The sequence below is a fragment of the Podarcis raffonei genome, chromosome 7 (assembly GCF_027172205.1).
Source record: "Podarcis raffonei isolate rPodRaf1 chromosome 7, rPodRaf1.pri, whole genome shotgun sequence".
NCBI classification, from domain to species: Eukaryota; Metazoa; Chordata; class Lepidosauria; order Squamata; family Lacertidae; genus Podarcis; species Podarcis raffonei.
The window spans coordinates 12,557,042-12,581,115 of record NC_070608.1 but is presented as its reverse complement, the minus strand read 5'-3'; the positions used below and the strand labels follow the sequence as shown (position 1 = coordinate 12,581,115).

At 45.5% G+C, this 24,074-nt stretch overlaps 1 long non-coding RNA gene across 1 annotated transcript in view; it reads left to right on the top strand.

The window, feature by feature from the left end:
- Window positions 1-17,077, top strand: part of LOC128417080 (uncharacterized) — a 149,118-nt gene extending 132,041 nt beyond the window's left edge. Inside the window, exons 4-5 of the long non-coding RNA XR_008331375.1 lie at window positions 14,642-14,946; window positions 16,857-17,077. This is a non-coding gene — a long non-coding RNA (uncharacterized LOC128417080). The remainder of the gene's footprint in view (window positions 1-14,641; window positions 14,947-16,856) is intronic.
- The last annotated feature ends 6,997 nt before the right edge of the window (window positions 17,078-24,074 follow it).

Here is a 24,074-nt window from a genome sequence, read left to right as displayed (position 1 = left end):
TCAAGGCTGTGGAATCTTGTTTCGGTGGTGTTAAAATCTTGGTGAAACAGTTTGGCTTGAACCTCGTTTGAGTTTTCAGTTTGTGCCTCTCCTCCCCATGACGGATAGTGTGGCACTTGGTATTGCATCAAATTGGGGGGGGGTGTGTGCACGCACGTACGCACGCACGTACGCACGCACGCATGCGCGCACACACACACACACACACCTTTCCCTCCCCATCACCCTCCTCCCTGCCCTGTTCCCCAGGTACGTTTAGCTTCAGCAAATGAATTACCTTGCTCCTTTGCTGCGAGTTTTCCTGCAGCCTGCCATATGTTTGAGCCTGATAGAGATGCTTATCTTCCAGGGCTAAAATTACCCAGTGAAGGATGACATTTCTTATCAAGGGCTTTGCTGAATCAGACAGAAGTGGTGTAGGGCTGTGTGTGTGTGTGTGTTGGAAACTGGTGCCCATTTCCAGGAAGTTGTGCTGCCAAAAGGACCTTGCCCTTTCAGAGTGGCAGAGCTTCCGATCCAAGAGTTCGTTGGGAAAACGTGCCTGGTTGTAGCCACAAAATGCAAACAAGGGGATACGTTCCGACAGCAGCTAGGATTCTCTGTGCACAAAGAAGGAAGGAAGGAAGAAGTTCCCACCAAAGAAGAATTGCGGAATTGGCGTTGTGGACTCTTTTGTGGGAGAATGGCACACTGTTAAGACCTTGTTCATGGGAGACAATCTTACTCGGCTACAAGTGATCGCCAAAGAGAAGAGTCATTTTGCCGCTAACTTGGGAAACTGCCTTATGCAGAATCCGACCATCCAGCTCAATATTGCTATTTACACTAAGTGGCAATGACTCTCCAGGGTTTCAGAAATCATGCAAAGCAGATTCTCTGCCACTAAGCCACGCATGGGCCTTTCCTCTTAAATTTTTAAGGGATGCATGGATGTGAATCCTTGCATTTATGACCATCTGCAGCAGAGCCCTTTCCCATCCATAAAGGGCCAATAAAGCCGTTTACCTACAATGTAAAAACCGTAGGCCTCAATTAAAACTGGGCGGGCAAACATTGGAAAGCTGCCTTAAGCTGAGTCAGGCTGTTGCTGCATCTCACTCAATAGTGCCTGCTCTGGCTGGTAGTGGCTCTCCAGAGCTGCCGGCAGGTGAAGCCCTCAGCCTTACCTGGAGATGCTGGGGATTTGAATCTGGGACCTTCTACAAGGGCTCCACCGCTGAGCCATTAATTCCTGAGTTAAAGGTAAAGGGACCCCTGACCATTAGGTCCAGTCGTGGCCGACTCTGGGGTTGCAGCGCTCATCTCACTTTATTGGCCGAGGGAGCCGGCATACAGCTTCCGGGTCATGTGGCCAGCATGACTAAGCCGCTTTTGGCGAACCAGAGCAGCGCACGGAAACGCCGTTTATCTTCCCGCCAGAGTGGTACCTATTTATCTACTTGCACTTTGACATGCTTTCGAACTGCTAGGTTGGCAGGAGCCGGGACCGAGCAATGGGAGCTCACCCCGTCGCGGGGATTTGAACCACCGACCTTCTGATTGGCAAGTCCTAGGCTCTGTGGTTTAACCCACAGCGCCACCCGCATCCCAATTCCTGAGTTACTGATTCCCAATTAATAGGAAATAGTGGTAGAATCTTCCCCAACTTGGGTATCAAAAGTTGGCTGTTGGAGTCACTCAGAAAGGAATATATATGACACAATACAGGGCAAAATTAGAAAACGTGGTTGTCTGTGATATTTCACCTTCTCATTCCAAATTGGGTGGAGGTTTACATCCTGTGCTTGCATTCTGTTAAAAGCAATGAGTGGACACTGTTCTGTTTGTTATTTACAGTCGGTCACAGTTGCCCCTGAGCTCACAGCCTTAGCAGATCCAGATCACTGCGGATCTCCGCAGGGAGGCTGAGATGCCCTACAGATGAGGTCTGTTCTCTGGGAATCTTTTGTCTGACGTGGGGGACCAACAGCCCTGAGATTAAGAGCCTCTGGCTCTACCGCCTGAGGCACTGCAGCAATGGATTTTTAAAATCACAGTTCAGTCTTGGTCGTTGTGCTACAGGGAGCAGGATAATGTTGGAGGGAGCGTGTGCCTATATGCCAGTTGCTTCCAACAAAGACCAAAAGTACACTAAAATGTCACACATTAAAAACTTCCCTGAACAGGGCTGCCTTCAGATGTCCTCTGAATGTCAGGTACAGTGGTACCTCAGGTTAAGTACTTAATTTGTTCCTGAGGTCCATTCTTAACCTGAAACTGTTCTTAACCTGAAGCACCACTTTAGCAAATGGGGCCTCCTGCTGCCGCTGCGCTGCTGGAGCACGATTTCTGTTCTCATCCTGAAGCAAAGTTCTTAACCTGAGGTACTATTTCTGGGTTAGCGGAGTCTGTAACTTGAAGTGTATGTAACCTGAAGCGTATGTAACCCGAGGTACCACTGTAATGGTTTATCTCTTTGACATCTGATGGGTGGGCGTTCCATGGGGCGGGTGCCACTACCGAGAAGGCCCTCTGCCTGGTTCCCTGTAGAGTTCTGTCAAGCTCAGGTCCTGCTTTCGGGCTTCCGATTGGCATTTGTTGGCCACTGTGTGTAGCAGGATGCTGGACTCAATGGGCCACTGGCCTGATTCTGCAGGGATTGTCTGAGGTGCTTCTGCAAGGCCACAGGTCAGCCCTGCTCAGCTGCTAGTGGCATTCATCCACAAACCACAACATTGCAGGTGTGTGTGAAGGGGCCCTGGCAGCTTACCCCACATGATGGGTCAGGAAAAGTGCCGGCGCACACACTGACTGCATTGCTCATTCTCAGGATCTGTGCAACTCACAGGTCTCTTCTCCAGAGACGCACAGAGATCTTTGAGCATCTGTAAGAGGCGTGCGTAGAAGCATTTGAAACAAACATGCATTTCTGAACTGGATCGAGAAGATAGAAACCACAAGGGTTTATGCTTTCTTTCTTTCTTTCTTTCTTTAATAGAAATGATAAAGCGTCAGAGGAGCGAGTGAGTCACGCTTCCTTTCTCTGAGTGTGTTCTTCCCCTTGTGCGATCTGCAGCAAGCCACTGAGGTGTTAAGAAGTTGGGGTCAGGGTTTTCCAAGACGGGGAGTACTCTCCGCTTCCGAATGAAGGATCCAGCAAGCATGGGCCTAGGCAAAAGAGCAAGCAGATCGGGTTGGGGGGGGGGAGAAACCTTAACTTTCTGACCTTTCTGTTGACCTTGCATGGAAAGGTGAAAACAAATGAACATCAGAGGCGAGAATCAGGGGGCCCAAAGGAGGCACAATACAGCACAATAAACAAGCACAGAGAATTGCAGTTGCATCCTTTATTTTGCAGGCTGGAAGGGGTTTGCTGTTCCTTGTTTGACGGCACTCCTGGAAAATGTTTTTAAATTATTGGTTGGTTTGTTTTATATACCGCCCTTCATCAAAAGATCTCTGGGCGGTTCCCAAGATAAAAACACAAATAGTTTAAGCAAAAAACAACAAAACAGTAAACACCCCCATAAACATATTTAAAAGGCTGTGGAGTATTAATTAGGGAGGACGTCGTTTTGCTCACCGGCCGCCCTTTGGGAGGGATGGAGGTTTCTGATGATGGAGCCCATGGGGTCTTTCACAGATGAAGCCCCTCATGCACACAAGGGGAGAATGAGGTCATACCCACTGCTCACGCACTCCACTGCCTCTGTGCACGCTGCCTGTGCCCTCACCACGCTGGCCAGCTAAGCTCAGCATGTACAGCTGTTGGCATGTGTCCAAGGGAACGGGGGCATCAGGCAGGCCCCCAGCTGGCTCTAGCCCACCGGCCGGCAGCTGAGCGAACTCCGGTCTCCCTCGGAAGAGCATCAAAACAGCGGCACACAGCTTCAGAAGCCTTCAGAAACTTGAGCAGGCCTTAAGCAGCAGAGTGAATCTCACGCAACAGAAGCGGCAGACAGAGGCATATGTAAAGCGTATTTACAAGCAGTTTATTCAGCATCAGGGCAAAGGAAAAACATGTCTGCTCCCCTTCGTGTCCAAGCAGCAGGAAGCACAAAGCAAAAGCAATTCACAAACGGAAGTTCCCAGCAAGCTGTGCTGGAATGTAAACAGACATGTGACATACAACAGCTCCACACATCTGTTTAGGTGGAACGGAGCATCAGTATCCTAACAACAGCTTGCTCCTTCCCCATTTACGTGGAATGCATATGGTGGCCATGGGGGTGTGGCCAGCATCAGTCCCTCCCTGTGTTGCAGGGAGACATTACCAGAGTGTGCAGTCTGTTTGTCTCTCTCTCTTATGTGTACACTAAGCACTTGATGGGATTTCTGCGTCAATTGCTCACTTTGAGACTTTGCAAGCTCATTCGGTAGAGCATGAGACTCTTAATCTCAGGGTCGTGGGTTTGAACCCTGCCTTGGGCAAAAGATTCCTGCATTGCAGCAGCTTGAGACTCGATGACCCTTGTGGTCCCTTCCAGCTGTACAGTTCTATGACCCTGTGCTTATCCCTTGCTCCATTTGAGAGTTATAACTGGCTGGGCACCTTACGAAATGCGCTCTTGAGCATTGGCTGTGTGCCAGAAGGTAGGCAGTTAGTTTGTAGAGAGTATAGAATCAGGGAGATCCTGTGGATCATCTGGTCCAACCCCTTCAATGCAGGAATATGCAGCTGTCCCATATGGGGATCGAACTTGCAACTGTAGTATTATTAGCACCATGCGCTAACCAACTGAGCTATCCAGCTGAGTCCAGTCCATCCAACCCCCTGCCTTTTGCAAACTTTTCTGGCAGTGCTGAACGGCTGCTGTTTAGGAGCGGGTCTCTCCTTGACACAAACTCCTTGCAGTTCACTTATTCAATTGCATTGCCTTCACTTCCTGTGTCATCGTCTACAATTGTATTCAAGGTTATGTAACTAGATGTATTCAAGTCTCCAGGGCCAGATGAACTGCATCCAAGAGTATTAAAAGAACTGGCAGATGTGATCTCAGAACCACTGGCAGTCATCTTTGAGAATTCCTGGAGAACAGGCGAAGTCCCGGCAGACTGGAGGAGGGCAAATGTTGTCCCTATTTTCAAAAAGGGGAAAAGAGAGGACCCAAATAATTACCGCCCAGTCAGTCTGACATCAATACCAGGGAAGATTCTGGAGCAGATCATTAAGCAAACAGTCTGTGAGCACCTAGAAAGGAATGCTGTGATCACCAATAGTCAGCATGGATTTCTGAAAAATAAGTCATGTCAGACTAACCTGATCTCGTTTTTTGACAGAATTACAAGCCTGGTAGATGAAGGGAACGCAGTGGATGTAGCCTACCTTGATTTCAGCAAGGCATTTGACAAGGTGCCCCATGATATTCTTGTAAAGAAGCTGGTAAAATGCGGTCTTGACTATGCTACCACTCAGTGGATTTGTAACTGGCTGACTGACCGAACTCAAAGGGTGCTCATCAATGGTTCCTCTTCATCCTGGAGAAGAGTGACTAGTGGGGTGCCACAGGGTTCTGTCTTGGGCCCGGTCTTATTCAACATCTTTATCAATGACTTGGATGATGGACTCAAGGGCATCCTGATCAAATTTGCAGATGACACCAAACTGGGAGGGGTGGCTAACACCCCAGAGGACAGGATCACACTTCAAAACGACCTTGACAGATTAGAGAACTGGGCCAAAACAAACAAGATGAATTTTAACAGGGAGAAATGTAAAGTATTGCACTTGGGCAAAAAAAATGAGAGGCACAAATACAAGATGGGTGACACCTGGCTTGAGAGCAGTACATGTGAAAAGGATCTAGGAGTCTTGGTTGACCACAAACTTGACATGAGCCAACAGTGTGACGCGGCAGCTAAAACCAATGCAATTCTGGGCTGCATCAATAGGAGTATAGCATCTAGATCAAGGGAAGTAATAGTGCCACTGTATTCTGCTCTGGTCAGACCTCACCTGGAGTACTGTGTCCAGTTCTGGGCACCACAGTTCAAGAAGGACACTGACAAACTGGAACGTGTCCAGAGGAGGGCAACCAAAATGGTCAAAGGCCTGGAAACGATGCCTTATGAGGAACGGCTAAGGGAGCTGGGCATGTTTAGCCTGGAGAAGAGGAGGTTAAGGGGTGATATGATAGCCATGTTCAAATATATAAAAGGATGTCACATAGAGGAGGGAGAAAGGTTGTTTTCTGCTGCTCCAGAGAAGCGGACACGGAGCAATGGATCCAAACTACAAGAAAGAAGATTCCACCTAAACATTAGGAAGAACTTCCTGACAGTAAGAGCTGTTCAACAGTGGAATTTGCTGCCAAGGAGTGTGGTGGAGTCTCCTTCTTTGAAGGTCTTTAAGCAGAGGCTTGACAACCATATGTTAGGAGTGCTCTGATGGTGTTTCCTGCTTGGCAGGGGGTTGGACTCGATGGCCCTTGTGGTCTCTTCCAACTCTGTGATTCTATTCTATGATTCTAAGACAGAAGAAGCCAGGATGGAAGAACAGGACTGCTTCTTTGCTTCTTAGTCCAGAGGTTGTCAACCTTTTTAAGTCCACAGCTCCCTTGACCCAACTGCATTCTTTCTGCGGCACCCCTGTGGGGCTCAGGAGCCAAGTTATGTCACCCGTTGCCTGCAGAGATGACAGCCTCACCCTTTTTTGAACACCCTCCCTTGGGAAGTGTCCCCTCAGCCTCCTCTCCTCTCCCCTTGGGAGTCCTCCAGGCAACTGCTGCCGCCGTCTCTGAGCTGCCCCCCTCTGTCCCTAAAATGGGACCCTTCCAGAGGCACCATTCGCCTGGGGAGCTTGTAGTTGGGGCTGCTGCAACAAACAGCTGTGCAAGCCTTTGGGAGGCAGAGATGTGAGAGGTCATCAGGGAAGGGCAGGAAGGAAAGTGTTGCCAGCGGCACCCCGACCATCCTTCAAGGCACCCCAGGGTGCCACGGCAAACTGGTTGAAAGCCAATGTCTTAGGTTATTGGCTCTTAGGCTGCTCTTCTTTATGCTTTTTCGGGTTTTAGCTGCCCCAGCAGCCGTTAAAGTTGCACGGCAATTCATCTGACAAAAACATGACTCAGTTTGGTACTTGGGTTGGGCGTTACACCACCCAGCATAAAATGAAAGTATTATTCTGCCCTCACACCTTTGCATAATACATCTAACTTAACCGGGCTGGGCTGGCGGTTGCACAAGTAAATTTTTTATCATTTCCGCAAGAAGCGCAGGACAAAAATACTCTGCACCTTTCAAACCGCGAGCTCCTGCTGGTTTCTATTTGCTGATTTTGACTGTGGGTGGCATGTTGCGTACACTCTGGGGGTGTGTGTCTGTGTGTGTGTGTGTGTGAGGAAAACTTAATGCAAATGGAAACCGAGTTTAGAATTTCCTCCAGTCATGTGAAGCTGCCTTATGCAGAGTAAGAGCCTTGATCCTTCTAGCCCAGAATTCCCCAACCTGGTGCCCTCCAGATGCGTTGGACTGCAGCTTCTACCAGCTGGGAGTTGTGGTCCAAAACAGCCGATTGACCTCCAGGTGGACTACAACTCCCATCACCCCTGACCATCATCCATTCAGACTGGGGCTGATGGGCGTTGGAGTGCAACAGTATCTAGAGGACCACAGGTGGTTCGCCCCGATTTCAGCCACTGACAACCTACTAGCATTCAAAACTCGCCGGCTGTCAGTTGCATTTTGCAACGGGGGCGATACCATTGCGAGCGATTCGAGAGGTCCTGTCTCTGCATATGGCGACGGAGACTCGAGATGAAAACACCTCTCCCCTTGACCCCAAAGTGAGATGTCGCCAAGTGTTGCTTCCCCCCAGGAGGAGGGTTGCCTCCCCAAGCGCCCCCAAAATGAGATTGCTGGCTGCTGACCTTCCATGTGCTTATCTGTCTCGATCTTGATCTCTCTACATACATGCTGGTACAGTCATACTTCATGTTGCGTCCGCTTCAGGTTGCTGTCAGCCGAAACCCGTAAGTACTAGAACGGGTTACTTCTGGGTTTCGGGAGTCGCGCATAAGCAGAAGCACTAAATCGCACTTTGCGCATGCGCAGAAGCGCCGAATCACAACCTGCGTGTGCACAGACGCGGGTTACGAATGCTGCGGGTTGCGAACGTGCATCCCGCACGGATCACGTTCGCAACCCGAGCGTCCACTGCATTTGTAAATAATAATTATTCAAATGACTTATGGATTTGGCCACTATTGCAGGGCCTTTTATGTTTGTGGTGTCCCGTTAAGAACTGCTACTTAAAACGTGACTTTAGCCGTGTGTCACTGATGTGAATTTTGCATTAGTTCATGTGTTTCGAAAAAAACAAATAGAAAATGCGACCAAATTTTTTTGGGTGTGGGGGGGGAATGGGGGACATCTTGAGACTAGATATTCTGTTGTGGCACCCGTAGCCTAGGTTTCAGGGGCTGTCTGGCAAATATCTCATCTGTGTGAGTTTCTGTGCATTTCGGCAGCTGCCTTTTGCAGTCCGGCAGAGGATATTTGTCCTCGCGAGACTCTCTCTCGTGAAGAAGCCGCTCAGTGCTTCAGCACTTCGGTTACCCACGCTAAGCTCTCCAAACACGGAAGGTTTTCCGGGACGCTCCCTTGTCGACCTTCGAAGAAATTGAGCGACAGGCACGTTGCGCCTTTGCTGAATCAAGGCTGCTGACTGGGAGATAAGCATCTCTCATTAACCAAAGGCGGAAATTAATAAATGGCTGCAAACTTCTGGGTGAGAGCTATATTTACACTGTCAGCGCAGCAGGTTTAGAAACTACTTCACAACTCTGATGTGTGCAAGAGGGAAAGCAACCAGTCACCGACAGAGTGCAGGCACAAACTGTAGCCCTGAAGACTCAAATTCTGTGGCTGGGGTTTTTATGTCCGTTTAAGCATGGGTGCCTGAACATTCTTGAGCTGCATAAGCAGCTCAGGGTACAAGAATTGGAGTTCGGCTGAATTTTGGTGCGCTGACTCATACAGCGCATCTATTTCTGTGTATGCTTAACGGTTATTTAGCTTCAAGTAGGTAGCCGTCTTGGTCTGACGCAGTCAAGATAAATAAAAAAAAATAGTCCAGTAGCACCTTAGAGACCAACTAAGTTTATTCCGGGTATAAGCTTTCGTGTGCATGCACACTTCTTCAGATACACTGAAACAGAAGTCTTATATATAGTGGGAGGGTGGGGTGGGTTTTTCTCAGAAGGATAGTAGGAGATGGGTGATTGACTCAATGGGTATGGTAAACCTGTTGATGACTGTTAACAGATTAACAAGTTATTTAGCTTTTTACATTTCCAACCTCATTTTTATTCTCTATTTTTTTGTAAATTTTTATTTGATTTTCAAAAATATAAACATACAACAAAAACCAATTCAGAATCCAAATATCGAGATTACTCTGAATCTCCTTACTTCCCCTTCCCCATCCCTTCCATGGGTCCTATTGATAATATTTTCAACTGCATATCAATACTTCTCCAATTTTTCTCTTTCTAAATTATCCATACATTCCTTTACATTACAAGTGTGGTTAAAATCCTGCCAATGTTTTAACTTGCTTACAATGATCTTGTATATAAATTATAAACTTTTTCCCATTCTTTTTTTTTTTTTAAAGCTCTTGTCTTCTTGATTTCTGAGCTTCCCAGTTAATTTTGCTGTTTCGGCCACCTCATGAGAAGAGAAGACTCCCTGGAAAAGACCCTGATGTTGGGAAAGATGGAGGGCACAAGGAGATGGGGACGACAGAGGACGAGATGGTTGGACAGTGTTCTCAAAGCTACCAGCACGGCAGTGGAAGACAGGAATGCCTGGCGTGCTCTGGTCCATGGGGTCACAAAGAGTCGGACACAACTAAATGACTAAACAACAACAACAACAACAACAACATAGAATTGTAAGTTGGACAGGATCCCAAGCGTCTTCTAAGTCCAACCCCCTGCAATGTAAGAATCTCAACTAGATCATAAATAACAGATGGCCATCCAGTCTCTGCTTAAAAAAGGAGAGTTCACCACCTCTCATTGGAGCCTATTGTACTGTTTAACACAGGGTTTCCCAAACTTGAATCTCCAGCTGTTTTTGGACTACAATTCCCATCATCTCTGACTGCTGGTCTTGCTAGCTAGGGATGATGGGAGTTGTAGTCCAAAAACAGCTGGAGACCCAAGTTTGAGAGACTCTGGTTTCACAGATATTTTAAACGTGCAAAACGAACAGCAGTCGATACAGTTTCAGATATGGAACTTGACTTTTCAGAGTCATAAAGACCCATCCTTATTACCAGCAAAGGAAATCCCGTTGTTTACAGTGCATAATATGTAAAAAAAATATGACAGACCATAAATTCGGCATCCCAAACATGGCGGCCTCCATTTTGGACTGCAACCTCCATGATCCTGACCATTGGCCAGGCTAATGGGAATTGAAGCCCAACAAAACCTGGAGTTCCCCATCCCAGCTATAGAGAACATAGCACTTTTTAAATGATCCTCATTGCAAAGGGAGGCAGGATTAGAGGCAGTAAATCCATGTGGTTTTATCACCAACGCCATCATTTGTTTACTTAATTGAATTTTTTTTTGCTTGCCCTTTACAATACAAACCTAGGGAAGTAATTGAAATTTAGAGGCGCCATATTAAAAACAGCTTAAAATTATTTGCACACGTTGTCTTGGGGAATCGTACAAAAGGTGTACTATGCACAGAGATTGTGGAAATAAGCATAGGGAATGTAAAAGCCATAGTGAATCATCATCTATTTATTTACACCCTTCTTTTCTACCCAAAGCAGCTCACAACATTTCGAAGAGTAGTCATTCAATTTAATCAAACGTCAGCCTTATACAGATGTTACACTTGCAATTTGAGTAAGGTTCGTGGGTAGGTTGGGGCAGAGTTTGTGGCCATGTGTCCTGCTGTCCCCCGCCTCCAAAAACACACGTTCAGTGTATATTTATATAGGAAGTTGCCTTGAGTTATGATGAATTATGCTGGTTATGGGTAGAGCAACAAAATTATGCTGGAGTTCCACTCCCTGAAATTTTGCTTGTACCTCCTTCCGCTTTTCCCCCTCAGCTGTTCACCAGGCATTCAATTTATTTCCAGTCCCTTGAGGACCAGAAACCTGTTCTTTTTAAAATAAAATCAAAAATTATCTTTCCCTGGGTGTCAAATTTCTGAACCTGACACAGGTTTCTGTAATTGTACGACTGTAGCAAACAGAGCCGACACAAAAATTATTACTTCACCCCCCCCCAATGTGTGTCTCTCTCTGTGTGTGTCTGTGTGGTAGTTTTAGACACATTGATTCCTCAACATGCATGGCTTCCTCTGGGGAGAGAAATAATGGATGCAGCAGTCTTTCAGGGGAGGAAAACGCAACGACTGCATAGAAAATCTACCTCGTATGCCTTCAGCCAGTTAAGGTTATTGTGGGGGTGGTTCTGCGCTTTTGATTTAGCTTTCAAGAAATGGTTCAGTAAACTCTCAGTGAAAGCTTTTTAAAAAAAAAAAATTAAGGGGAAACAGAGTAGTAGTACAGGAAAATCCAGCCGATACGATTGCTATGTAGTTTTTGGTGGGTTTTTTTATTTATTTTAAAAAAGCATTTCCGCCCCCTGGACTTTCAGAAGCGTAGTGGGTTGCTTCTTGATCTTGCTGTTCCTGGGGTGGAGGTGACGATTGAGGTGGAAATATGAGCAATGCTCTTGTGTGAGAACTTAAGAGGGGGAGGCCAGCATCGTGTGAACTCGCTCCTCTGGGGAACTCCTTGGGGATGCCCTCATCTCACAGATAACACCTGAGGCGAGGTTTTCTTTTTTCAGAGGTCATGCTTTTAAAAAACCCACACGTGCCCAAACCCACCCACGGTTTATTGGAAGTTGCAGAAGACCAGTGAACTGAAAAGTTTCACCTTCCTGGGGGTGTGAGCTTGAAAAATATTATATTATTAAGGGGATTCACCACCCTCCTTAAAAAAAAAAATCAGCTAAAAATACCCTGCATATTTTAAGATGGCTTGGAAGGCCCAGCTGCACTATACATTTAATAATAATAATAATAATAATAATAATAATAATAATAATAATAATAAGCCGCCCAGAGTGGCTGGGGGAACTCAGCCAGATGGGCAGGGTATAAATAATAAATTATTATTATTATTTAAAGCAGCACCATTAGCAAACTGCAGTTCCCAAGGAGCCAATTCCTAAAGTAGCACCCAGAGTGCTTTAGATGCATAGTGTAAATGTCGCCGAAGTGTGCACTTGCACTCTGGCACCTCTCTCTGTAGCAATTGAGCAGTGCGCCACGGCGCACCAAAACACCGCACGGCTGTTTGCTGCCTTTATAATAATAATATTATGATAATTTATTATTTATACCCTGCCCATCTGGCTGGGTTTCCCCAGCCACTCTGGTCGGCTCCCAACAGAATATTAAAAATACGATAAAACTCCAAACATGAAAATCTTCCCTAAACAAGGCTGCCTTCCGATGTCTTCTAGAAGTCAGATGGTTGTTGATTTCCTTGACGTCTGATGGGAGGGTGTTCCACAGGGCGGGCACCACTACCAAGAAGGCCCTCTGCCTGGTTCCCTGTAACCTCGCTTCTTGCAGGGAGGGAACCGCCAGAAGGCCCTCGGAACTGGACCTCAGTGTCTGGGCTGAGTGATGGGGGTGGAGATGCTCCTTCAGGTATACTGGGCTGAGGCCATTTAGGGCTTTAAAGGTCAGCACCAACACTTTGAATTGTGCTTGGAAACGTACTGGGAGCCAATGTAGATCTTTCAAGACTGGTGTTATGTGGTCTTGGTGGCCGCCCCAGTCACCAATCTAGCTGCCGCATTCTTGATTAGTTGTAGTTTCCGGGTCACCTTCAAAGGTAGCCCCACGTACAGCGCATTGCAGTAGTCCAAGCGAGAGATAACTAGAGCATGCACCACTCTGGCGAGACAATCTGCAGGCAGGTAGGGTCTCAGCCTGTGTACCAGATGGAGCTGGTAAACAGGTGCCCTGGACACAGAATTGACCTGAGCCTCCATGGAAAGCTGTGAGTCCAAAATGACTCCCAGGCTGCGCACCTGGTCCTTCAGGGGCACAGTTACCCCATTCAGGACCAGGGAGTCCCCCCCACCTGCCTGCCACCTGTCCCTAAAAAATAGTACTTCTGTCTTGTCAGGATTCAGCCTCAATCTGTTAGCCGCCATCCATCCTCCAACCGCCTCCAGACACTCACACAGTGCCGAGAGCTACCTGAGCGGCCGTTTGCGTCCGGCTTCCTGAAGAACAAGAGCTCGTTAATCAAAGGAACTGGGCCAAGCGGTTTCCCTGCCAGGAAAGCAGAAGCCAGGCCTGTTCTTTTGTTACAGGTGCCGCTTCAGCCAGCTCAGTAACAGACCCTCTGGCCGTCGGCAGAATGCTACGTTTGTGGGCAACGTATGTTTGCTAGGAGAGGCCCAAAGCCTCTCTTAATATGATTGGTATTCAATGACATAGGGGTCTCACAACCTCCATCTGCATGCAAAGAAGGGCTCTGGCAGTTGGAAGGTACAAGAATCATGGCAGGTCCAAAGGTCAAGAATGTGGTTTCTTTTAAAAAAAAATTTTTTATTCAAAATTATAACAAGACATATCCAAAAACATATCATCCTTGTTCCCCCCCCCCCCCATTTTGGTCAGGGTCCCTTTACCTTTACTTTTAACTGTTCTTTATTGCCACAAAGTAGACACTTTAATTTGAGCACACAATCAATATAGAGTATGTTTACATTATGCAATGCTCATGGTATTTAACAGGTAACTTTTGCTGGCATGCTTTCAATTAATTCCTTTTTTAAAAAACCCAGAATAAAACTTTATTTAGAGTTAAACAATAACAAAGGAAAAAAACCACAGTAGTTGCTACATCAAATCATTACAATTTACCAATTTAAACAATATATAAATACTAATAAAGAAATTACACAACATCACTTTTAACTTACTGAGGTTTTCATATTACACTTTTATCTCTTTATCTTTTTCTTAACATATCCGATTAGACTCATTGTATTATTATTTCTACATTTTTTTTCCACACACAGTTCCAAATTATTGTATTTCTTTGTTCTCATCAGATATCAAAAAACATTATATTTGTTTGTTTTACAAGGATCATTCTATTTCTGCCAGGAGATACTTGTTATTGCAATACTTTTCCAAATACTCATTAAAGATTTTCCATTCTTTCTGTACTTTCTGTTTTGGATACCCTCTAATTCTCCCTGTCATCATGGCCATCTGTAGATATTCTATCATTTGGACCTCCAGCCTTGCGTTAAAGAGAGGGGAAACCCAAGAAACATTGATAGCCACAGAGATATTCAGAGATACTGAGGGAATGTGAGTGGTGGAATGTTCCCTTTTATCTGTGTTTGTGTGTGCCGTGGTTTTCGTGGTACTCATCTTTTCCATGCAGTTACAGGTTTAGTGGAGAAGTTCTCTCACCTGCCTTTGGCCCGAGAGGAAAGAAAAGGAGGCTGTGACCTTAAAAAGGAGTTTAGTGGGGAAAGGTTGGGAGTGTTGATCTGAAGAGAAAGGAATAACTGCTAAGCAGCAGCCTTGAGCTCAGGCTGCCTGTTGATGCTTTTACAATAAAATCCCCCTTTTTTGCTTTTAACAGATCTCTGAGAGGAACAGAACTGGGTGACGGAATGGCATCTATTAGATAAGTATTACAAGCCGTTTACTCTGGGGTGATTCAGGCGGGTATAAAATGGTTTTATTTCTGTTTTATTTCCAACTTCTGGGTTTCAAAGAAGAATGTTGTGGGTGCTTCTTATCTATGCAGTTAGTGGCTTTCCTCTATTTTTCTTTGTTTTTCAGTAGCGGGCTACCAACTTCTTCTGCCGAAGTTCGATTTGAGGAGATTAGAGGTGGTTGGCAGCAGAAATACAATGTTTTATCCAATTAATCGGTTAAATCAAGGTGAGTCAACCTGGTTCCATCCAGGTGTCACTGGACTCCAAGTCCCAGAAGTCCATGCCAGCTTGGCTAGAATTGTAGCTCAACAACTACTAGAGGCCACCAGATCTTGGCTACTTCTGGGTCGGAGTCATCAGTTAAAAAACAAAGATGACCTACTGCGAATGTGCCCTGGTTAACCAGGCAGAAGATAGATGATAGATAGATAGATAGATAGATAGATAGATAGATAGATAGATAGATGATAGATAGATAGATAGATAGATGATAGATAGATAGATAGATAGATAGATAGATAGATAGATGATAGATAGATAGATAGATGATAGATAGATAGATAGATAGATAGATAGATAGATAGATAGATGATAGATAGATAGATAGATGATAGATAGATGATAGATAGATAGATAGATAGATGATAGATGATATATTCTTAAACCCAGTGCCGTATACTGGTTGAAGTGGCAGACTTAAGACTAGGAAAGCCTAAATTCAAATTCTCACTCACCCACTAAGTTGTCTGGGTGACCTCAGTCCAGTCACAATCTTGAAGACTAGTCTTACCTCATAGATTGTTGTGAGGATAAAATAGACCAGGGAGGAATCATCTACGTCTCACCGAGCTTTTTTATGGTATTGCAGGATACAAATGTGGTAAATAAATCAGTAAAACCTGGATTGCGGGCACCCTCTTCAGTGTTACTGAATTACTGAACCTTCATCATCATCATTATTATTTTAGGAAGGTGTTTGGGTTTTAAAAAAATGTTTCATTATGTGTTGGAAGCCGCCCAGAATGGCATGGGCAAGCCAGATGGACAAGGTATATTATTATTATTATTATTATTATTATTATTATTATTATTATTATTATTACCTCATAGTTCTCACACAAGAGAGAATGATTTTCCTACAGAGGGATGAGGGCCCTGTGACCCCTCCTTATGTTGCTTGGCAACCACTTCCAGAGTCGCTAACCATTGGCAACACTTTCCGGGGCTGATGGGAGCCTGTATCCCACAACACCTGGAGGAGCCACAAGTTCCCCACCCTGTCCTACAGCAACGGCTGCTTCAACCCACACATAGAATCATAGAATCATAGAGTTGGAAGAGACCACAAGGGCCATCGAGTCCAACCCCCTGTATGAGAGGCAGTGTGTCTTAGTGGTTAGAGTGTCAGACTGGGATGTGGGAGACCAGGCTTCAAATCTCCACTTGGACATCGAAGCGTGCTGGGTGACCTTGGAGTCAGTCACTGTCTCTTTGCCTAACCTACCTGACAGGATTGTTAAGAGGATAAAACGGGGGAAAGGAGAATCCCATTCACCACTTGGAACTCCTTGTAGAAAAAGGTGAGGTTTAAATGCAGTGCAGTATGTATATGTGCGTGCACGCGCACACACACACACACACAAAAGTAGACTTCTGCTTCTTTTGCTTCAGAACCGTTGTTTGACTCATATCCAGATGTATGCAAATTTAACGGAACCGTTTAACGAAAATGCAGCATGATTAATCAGCTGAGGTTTCTGAGCTGAGCTTGATAGCAATCTGAAAAGTGGTTCCTAAAAATCCTTGGGCCTGTGGAACAGCAGGCCACAAGCGAGGCGCAACGCTGAAATGTGCACCTTCCCACCCAGACATGTCCCTCTCCCATCCAAACATCGCCCCTTTCTCTTTCTACTAATCACTGCCCGTTAAATTTCCCCAAGCGATTCCCCGATAATTTCTTTTTGCACTGTTTTCATATACTGCAAACAACCCCTAGCCTTATAGAGCTTTGGACACCAGTATCGGCACTTTCAACTTAGCTCAGTTGGCAGCTGACGCAATTCCTAGTGCCATTCATAGATCTCATGACGGCCTTCTGCTGATAGTAGAGGATATATATATTTTTTTGGCTTTCAGCATTTTCCCACAGTGGATTCGCAGCTCAGATGGCAGGGCCCCATGGTCAGAGAAGAAGGAGCTTCAAATGTTTCCATGTCACACCTGCTTGAAAGCATTTTCCAGCTCTTACAGAACCTCAATCCATCTTCTTGAAGCAGCGAGCACAGAAAAAGTAACCAAGACCCAAGAAAAACGAATGCTGCAGTTAGCTTAACGCTTAAGGTTTTCAAACTGTTTGGGGAAGAAATGCTTATTGACTTGTTCTTTCGATTCTTGAGCGAAGCAACAGAGCGGCTGTCTTTCCAGCACACACCTGCCCAGCCTTTGACACAGAGGGCAGCAATAACCCCCTGCCAAAACTTTTCCAGTTGACTACTGTAAAAGAGGGGGATGCGGGTGGCGCTGTGGGTTAAACCACAGAGCCTGTGACTTGCTGATCAGAAGGTCAGTGGTTTGAATCCCCACGACGGGGTGAGCTCCTGTTGCTCAGTCCCAGCTCCTGCCAACCTAGCAGTTCAAAAGCATGTCAAAGTGCAAGTAGATAAATAGGTACCGCTCCAGCGGGAAGGCAAACGGTGTTTCCGTGTGCTGCTCTGGTTCGCCAGAAGCAAATGTTGAACAATGTTGAAAACCGGATGTTTCCCAGCCCTATTTGGCTTACTGGGAAATGATATACGATGAATTGAAAAGGATGTTTCAAAATAACTTTTGTAAAAATAGAAACACTCCAGCCCGGACTGCTTGGGTTGGTGCCAGTGGAAATCGTAATCTGAAACTTCTGGCGGGTACCAGGTTGGCAAAAGGCGGGCTTAGAAGGCTGATACCCTTTCGATGCAATGCCAGAAGCTGCAGGGAAAGCTCATATGAACATGCTTCCTTATTTTAGAAGAAGCAGAGTGGGTTGTGTGCACCCAATAAATTCATAGAAAAATGTAGTTAATTCATTGCAGTTCTAAATTTCAAGAAGATGCACAGTCCTGCCAGCTGTTTGAGGATGCCAAGTAATGATGGCAGCCCTGAATGTCAAGGGCCAAATAGAGTGGCACAGAGGGCCGCATTTGCCTTAAGGTTACCCACCCTAACCTAATTCATGGGAACCTAGGAAGCTGCTTTCCTGAGTTTCTCAAACTTGGGTTCCCAGCTGCTTTGGGGCTACAATTCCCATCATCTGTAGCTAGCAGGACCAGTGGTCAAGGATGATGGGAGTTGTAGTCCAGAACCAGCTGGGGACCCAAGGTTGAGAAACGCCACCTTAGACCAGGCATAGGCAAACGCCGGTCCTCCAGATGTTTGGGACTACAACTCCCATGATCCCTAGCTAACAGGACCAGTGGTCAGGGATTATGGGAATTGTAGTCCCAAACATCTGGAGGGCCAGAATTTGCTTATGCCTGCCTTAGACCCTCCAGTGTCTGGCAATGATTGGAACTGTAGTTCAGCAGTTTTTTTGGAGTACTGGAGGAAGAACTGTGAGGGGAGAGACTTCATCAGGCAAGGCCTTCTTTAACCTGCCTTGCCCCACCCTCCAGTCTCTGCTTCTCAATTTGCATTGTATTATTTTATGTACTGTGGCTTGCTGTTGTTTTGTTGATTGTAGTTTAGAAATTATTTATTGTAATTGTTAAGTGTGGATTTCTGTTTAATTTCTATCTGCTGATATTATTATTCTATACTGTTCTAATGATTGTTGAAAGTTACTTTATTTGATGTAGGTTGCTTATTTCAAAGTTGTTTTATTATCACATTTTTGTGTTGCATTAGATTCTTATAAGGTGTGCATTCTTTGTTTCTTTTTTAAAATCATTTTTATTGATTTTCCAATAAAAACAGCCAATTAACATATCCATATCATAATCCAATTAAAAACAATAAACTAAAATAAAAAAGACCAAATTACAGTCCAAATTCTATTTTCTTTTTTCTTTTCGGGGCTCCCCATTGTCTGGACCTCCGAAGTGTATCTTCAATATCTTGGTTCCTGCCTCTTCTCATTCTTTGTTTCTTCAGCTTGTAAACTGCCTTGGGTATTGTAAGATAGAAAGACGGTATACAAATTAAAAGTGATAATGTTGATGGTGATGTTTGCAGTTCTGGTGACCTCGGCTCCAAAAGGATAATGCAGAGTTGGAAAAGGTTCAGATCACAAAAATGATGAAGGGTAGCTCCCTTATGAAGAAAACTCGCAGTATTTGGGTCTTTTTCATTTAGAGAGAAAAGTGGTGAGTCAGACTATCGAGCCACCCAGCTCGAATCACTTAGCACTGGCTGGCAATGTTCCTCCAGGGTTTCACAGAGGGCAGCTTCTCAGTTCCTAACCTGACGATGCTCAGAATTGAAACCGGTACTTTTTTTCATGCAAAAGAGGTGCTCTACCACGAGAGACCTGTGGCCTCCCGCTCCCCGTCCCCAGTTAACACAGTTGACATGAGAGTGTTATCAGTTGTCATAGTCATAGTAATGATGCAGATATGATGTGTGGGAGCCTCTTAGTCATTTGGTCCTCGGTCTGAACAGTGGAAAGGAAAGTCTGCTTCTGGCCTTTTCCACCCTTCTCAGGGGCATCGCAAAGCCCATTGATAGGTACTTCCCCCTCTGCACTCTCAGGAGGTTCAGATATTCAAATCTGCCAACAGGTTTTCTCACCCTGTTGCAAATTTGCGGGCTCCCTTTAAAGGGAGTTTCCAGCCCCATGGGCCGATCTTAGTAAGCCAGCATTTAAATAGATACCTCGTGGGTTAGCAACCTTGTTTGTAAGAAAAGGGCGGGGGGGGGGCAGAATAGAGAGGCATCCTTTGCAGGTTGGTTTCTGAGAAGCGTAGCAAACTTCCCCAAGCGTGATTGAAAACACAAGACATTTTTAAAAAAAATAAAAAATTGCTCAGGTGATCAAATGTTCTTCGGCTTGGACCTCTTATAGAGAGCAAAGAAACAAAGTCTCTCGCCCTCGCCCCTTTTCCACGATGCTCTTCAAAGGGGTTTAAAGGAGAGTTTGGGGTTGCGGTGCATCGTCTCGATTCTCAAAGCACTTTGCGGTCTGCGGTTTGCGGCGGTTCGGCTGGAATGGTGGAATCAAGCAAACCGTTCGCTGGCAGCGCTGTCTGGTGCATGCTTGCTCAGGACTAATTGCTCAGTTTTCACAGTTGAGGCTTACTCCCTAGTAAGTGGGCTTAAGGTTTTTTAAAAAGAAAGGAAAGAAAGAAAGGAAAAGAATATTTATTTATTTGGAATACTTGTAAGCCGCATTTCCGTATAAAATAATCATAAGGCAATATACGACCTAAAAATAAAAAAGTATGCAGGGGACACAGGGAGCTGCCTGAGACGAGTCAAATCATTGGTCCATCCAGCGCAGTATTGTCTACACAGTCAGGCAGCAGCTCTCTAGGGGTTGAGGCAGAGGTATTTCCGAGCCCCACATGGAAACGCCGCAAATTGAATATGGCAGGTTTTGCATGTAGCACACGGGCTGAACCGCAGTTGCTTCCCCCTAAATTCTGCACAAGGTGTGAATTCTGAGACCTGCATAAATTATGCGATCAAAGCACATTTATATGTGCCCTTTTTATTATTATTGCAAAAAGGAGAGGGGCGAATTGCTTTGCGTTGAAGGTTTGCCCCTTGTAATCCTCCTTTGACACACTTCTGATTGTTTGTTAGGCCTTCCCACCCATCTCTGTACTAGAAGCTTGCTGTCCCCCGTTTGGGGGAGAGAAATGAATACAAAATCCTTTCGATTTTTGAGTTCCGTTCCAATTCCTGCACTTTTCCAATTGCAGAGTGCAGGGTCCCTTGAGGAAAAGCAGCTGAGAAGCACACATTTCTAAGGACTGGCGCTGTTAGTTGTGCAAAAGGCCTTGCATGCCTTTTTAGCAGCTGGGTGCAAGGGCGAATTCTGGAAACTGCATGTTTTTTTACTACTGCATCTTCCTTTCCTCACACGCCAGCTGCCTACGTGCTCCATTTCCTCGCTTCCCCCCCTCTCTCTTCCTTCCAGCCTCCCTTACCCTTTGAACACCACCTGTTTCCACCCAGAAACAGGCCCTAGACCTGTGGGGAGCTGCTGCTAGCATTGCTCTGATCCCAAAGGTGGTGGCATGTTTTGGGGGTGTACCGGGGCGCTGAGCGCCACCCGAAAATGCTCCAAGGCTCCCATCACACACTTTGAGAAAATCTTTCCTATACTTGCAAAACCATATTGAAAAATCAGAACTCCTATTAGAATAAACAAGTTCCGTTTTAAATACTGGAATACTAAATAAGATGGATAACAATGTGTAATAGAAAAAGAAGCATGGAATTAGGTTAAAGGTGTGTGAAAGAAAGCAATAGAAGTGGAAAGAAATTGCAGTTGAGCAGATTGGAAGTCTAACACAAAGGTCAGGTGAGGGGTGGTGGATGGTGATGGGAAAAGGAATTATCTGTGGGATTGAGTGTAGGTATGTTTGAACATTTTAAAGGATTGTATGAAATTGTATGTTTGTATATTTGTGTATTCGCAATATGTGTGTATTAATGCTGAATTATTTTAACAATAAAAACTTTTCCAAAAAGAGAGAGAGAGAGAAACTCCTTCCTAAAGTTTAGGGCCTAAACAAACCCCCAGCTGCTGTTTCTCCCTCTGCCACCATTTCGACAGCTCAGGCTTCCTGGATTTTTGAGGGAATCCTCAGACACAGCCACCAGCTGACCAGGCTACTTTCCTCCTCCCTGATTGATATTCCTGGCTTGGTGCAATTCTGACAGACCACCGTGGGGAACGTAAAAATAACATGCCAGAATCACAGCTTTTAACAGTTAGCCGCTCTGCTTTGGAATTTGCCTTCCTCCCAATGAGGCGTGTTGTTTTCTGAGGCGTTTTTGACTGCCTCCTCCTTCCTTTAGGAGTCCAACACCATGTATTGCCATTTCTCCTTTCTTTTTGCCCTCCTGTTTTATTTTTTAATATATCTTTATTAATTTAAAATAAATACATTTATGAAAAAAACAGATGTACATACAAGTAAGCAAACATACAATCAAACAAACAAACAAATAACAGAAGAATCAAACAAACCACCACACTATAAGATAAAGATAAAGGGACCCCTGACCTTTAGGTCCAGTTGTTACCGACTCTGGGGTTGTGCTCATCTCACTTTATTGGCCGAGGGAGCCGGCATACACCTTCCGGGTCATGTGGCCAGCATGACTAAGCCGCTTCTGGCGAACCAGAGCAGTGCACGGAAACACCGTTTACCTTCCCGCCGGAGTGGTACCTATTTATCTACTTGCACTGTGATGTGCTTTTGAACTGCTAGGTTGGCAGGAGCAGGCACTGAGCAACGGGAGTTCACCCCGTCGTGGGGATTCGAACCGTGAACCTTCTGATCAGCAAGTCCTAGGCTCTGTGGTTTCACCCACAGCGCCACCCGCGTCCCTTTTTACACTATAAGATAGAAGAAGATTAATATAAGTATCATCATATTCATTAATTGGAAGTCAGTTTTAAATTTCTTCTCTATAAGATTTATAATTGTGTTCAATACCAGGGGTATATATGATGGTTTTATCGTGTTTGTAACATTTTGTTGGGGGCCACCCAGATGGGCCGGGTATAAATAATTATAATATATTACTACTACTACTACTATGATGAAAGACAGGTAAGAAATAACAACAACAACTTAGTAATAACAATAATTATTTTATTTTATTTATTTTGAAACATAGGCTCCTCCAAGAGAATTCTGAGGTTGATCGATGTCCATTGGGCGTGTATTCAAATTTGCCACCATTTTTCATATCATTTGGGGAGCTGGATCAGAGAGGAGCAGAAACCAATATGGCACCCTCCAGACATTGTCCACTACAATTCCCACCACCCCTGGCCATTGTCCATGCTTGCTGGGGCTGATGGGAGTTGTAGGTGGACAACTGTAGCTGGAGGAAACCACATTGGCTGCTTCTGTGAACAGAGTAACGTCATGGAATTGCAGGAAAGGGAGAAATGAGTAGTTTCTTCCACCTACCTAGCGGCCTACAACAGAAGCCCATTGCCTCATTGCATGCGCAGTCCACAGTGAGGTCCATAATGTCCGCTTATTAAAAGCCAGCTCCATGCCTCAGTTAATCCAAAGTATTTGAAGGTCAGTATTCTGGCTTCATTCCCCTGAACGCAGTGGAGGGGGTGTGCCCTAGAATTTCAATACGCCTGGGTTGCGGTTGTGCACTGCAAGTTTGTTCGATTGAAAGCGGCGTAAAACGCCTCTCCATTTCCATCCCATATTTCGCCATTGGCTCTTTATGAAGAAAAAAGCCACTGGATTCTGGAACGCTTGCCAGGAAGCCAAGCTGGGTCTGCCAGGCTGGAAGTCCTTGTGGTAAAATGGTGGCCTTGCGAGATGCAAATCCCAGCATGAGCTGGCGGGCGAAGACAGCGAAACGTTTTTATATAAGTTAAAGAAAAACCCCAAGCAAATCTTGGCCTGTGGATCAAAGCGAGAGGGGAGGCTGTGCTAAATTTATTCCCCACACAACCAAGCCATCAGGGCTTTGTGGCGTTGCTCTGTAGGGGAAATATTGATGGTCTTGTAAATATAAAGTTATGACAATGGGAGTCTGCATGTCCTGAGGGCCCAGGACATTGGCTAACTTAATTTCTGGGCCCACGAGAAGGATGTAACGAAATCCTACACTGACAAATAATATTATTTAGCACCGGATAGCTCAGTTGGTTATTGCATGGTGCTGATAATGCCAAGGTTGCAGGTTCGATCCCTCTACGGGACAGCTGCCTATTCCTGCATTGCCGGAGATTAGACGAGATGTTCCTCGTGGTTCCCTTCCAACTCTATGAAGTGTTTTATACTGTTCAAAGATCTTCACATTCATTACCTGAGGAAACTTAGCTTGCAACAACCCCCAGTCAACAACAACAACAGTAGTAAAGGGAAAGGGATCCCTGACCTTTAGGTCCAGTCGTGACTGACTCTGGGGTTGCGGCGCTCATCTCACTTTACTGGCCGAGGGAGCTGGCGTACAGCTTCCGGGTCATGTGGCCAGCATGACTAAGCCGCTTCTGGCGAACCAGAGAAGCGCACGGAAACACCATTTACCTTCCCTCCGGAGCGGTACCTATTTATCTACTTGCACTTTGACATGCTTTCGAACTGCTAGGTTGGCAGGAGCAGGGACCGAGCAACGGGAGCTCACCCCGTCGCGGGGATTTGAACCGCCAACCTTCTGATCGGCAAGTCC